We start from the raw sequence: 1,980 nt of genomic DNA on the forward strand, positions 1-1,980 counted from the left end.
TATGCCACTGCCATTCCTGGCCAAGCCTGGTACCCCATGAAGCTGCTCCCTGCAGCTGGAGCCCCCAGGCAGGTGCACGAAGGGGGAACTTGCCACTCATCATTGCCACTGTCCCTGGCTGACCTGGTCACAGAGGGAGCTCTAGGGCTGCTCCTGCCCCACTGCAGCTGGCGACTATGGGCAGCAGCTGAGTAGGGTGTCAAGCTTGGCTGGGGACAGCAGCACAGCAGATGAGCCTCCCCTTCCTGCATCTGCCCCCTTCCCACACCTTCCCAGGTGTCCTCTGTGGGCCGGAGGAGTCCAGGTGCATCTCACCAACCTGTTTCCCCCCCACCCAAGGTAAAGCTGCAGTAACAGTCTCACCTGGCCACACTCCCTTTTTAAAATCCCAGATCTGCCTCCTCTCAGTGATGGTACATTTAGGTGCTTTTGAAAATCCTGTGTACCACTGAGACCTGGCTGGTTCCATGCTTTTACTTTTTAAAAGGTGGTTCAAGCGCTCTTTCCATGGGCAACACTTAGCGCAGCTTTAGAGAAGTGCCAGGTCTGCTAGCAACAAATTGTGAATATTGATGTCTTTGGGGGGGAGGGGGGAATGGTGGGGCTGGGACAGCTTATTTAAATGCACCTGTTTTGCACCTGTTTTACCAGCAACCACACCACTCCCACCCCAGAGCTCGGTATGCAGGGTGTGCAAGTACTTGTATTTGTGTGAAGCTCCCACAAATAGTGCTACTGAAGTCCAAAGCATTACTTGTGTAACAAGGTGCTACCCACTATGAGTAAGGGGATCAACGTCATGATCAAGATTTTTGCGCTACACCCGAAAGTCCATATGAGCCAACTAATATAAGTTTAGATTACGCCTTTCACCCCTCATTGCTGGACTGAGCTCTGCTGTGATGGGACAAGCAGGCCTAAATGCAGCTGACCATTCATTAATATGAATTTTCAGGCTGCAGATGGATCTTCAGAAACTCCCCTTCTCCTGCGCTCCCTTCCAACATAGGAGCCACAGCTAGGCAGGGGGAAAGGAGAGTGTTGGGAACATCCCTGCTGCTGGAACAGTCCCAACAGAAAGTTGGCAGCTGATGTGGTTATAGCAGAAGTAGAGCTGCTCCAGCATATAGTGGTGATGGTTGCAGTAGCTAGTAACCACAAAACTGGGGGCACAAAAGCAATTTGAAATCATTCTTTGCTCAACTTTTCTTATGTGACACTTGGGCTGAGGGGTCTTCTGTTGGTGTGGAGAATCTTATCTCCTAAGATTTGAAGTTTAGTAAGATTCTAAGCAAAAGCAGAATGTGCTGCATCTTATAAAAAAGCAGGGGTGGGAGGTGGGACTCTCTTATAGAGTAATGTCATCTTGACCACTAGCTAGGCATTTGAATACTTTCACTTTCCTTCTACGGTATTTCTGAATACACCCTGGAAAGAAAAGTATAAATTGATTATTTAAAGAAAGAAAGTAACATGATCTGCCTTACTTCTTTTGACTCAAAAGTGAAGGAGTTAAAAGAAAAGGAAGTAAATGTATTAGCAAAATTACATAATCGTAATCGTCACAGTGTCAGGGAGGTGGGGCTGATGCTAGAAAGAACAGCACACGGAGTTTCCAGAAAGGTCAGCTGTACTTTCAGTTCATCCCGTACAAGAGAGGGGGTGAGTAGGAGGCGAATAGCAACACAAGACATCAGGTAAGTTTGACTATTTTATTTCTTCACTTAAGGGGAGGAGGAGCCTTCCTCTGAAAAGTGGCTGGATCCTCTCTGAAGGGAAATTAAAGTGGTTACAGTTTCAGAACATGTCTGTTTAATATCTGTCTTGGACAGAGCACAAAGTATGAAGTTGCTTGGCAGGCTGCTGGCACTAGATGGGACAGCCAGGGAAGCTTCTTTCTTCCGATTATTTCCAAGCTCCTTAGAATGTCATAGTTTCACAGTGTCATAGTTTCTAGGGTCGGAAGGGACCTGAGCAGAT

General features: G+C 47.5%; 1 protein-coding gene across 3 annotated transcripts in view; it reads left to right on the top strand.

The window, feature by feature from the left end:
• The first annotated feature begins 1,564 nt into the window (after positions 1-1,564).
• The window catches only part of MLKL (mixed lineage kinase domain like pseudokinase), a 32,916-nt gene continuing 32,500 nt past the window's right edge, over positions 1,565-1,980 (top strand). The window contains exon 1 of one of the 3 annotated variants that reach the window (XM_019505807.1): positions 1,565-1,697. The gene's annotated coding sequence lies outside the window, so the exon portion shown is untranslated. The remainder of the gene's footprint in view (positions 1,698-1,980) is intronic. The other 2 variants (XM_019505808.1, XM_019505806.1) reach the window with 2 other exon arrangements.

This window comes from Gavialis gangeticus, unplaced genomic scaffold (assembly GCF_001723915.1).
Source record: "Gavialis gangeticus isolate Ggan-Ray unplaced genomic scaffold, GavGan_comp1, whole genome shotgun sequence".
NCBI lineage: Eukaryota > Metazoa > Chordata > Crocodylia > Gavialidae > Gavialis > Gavialis gangeticus.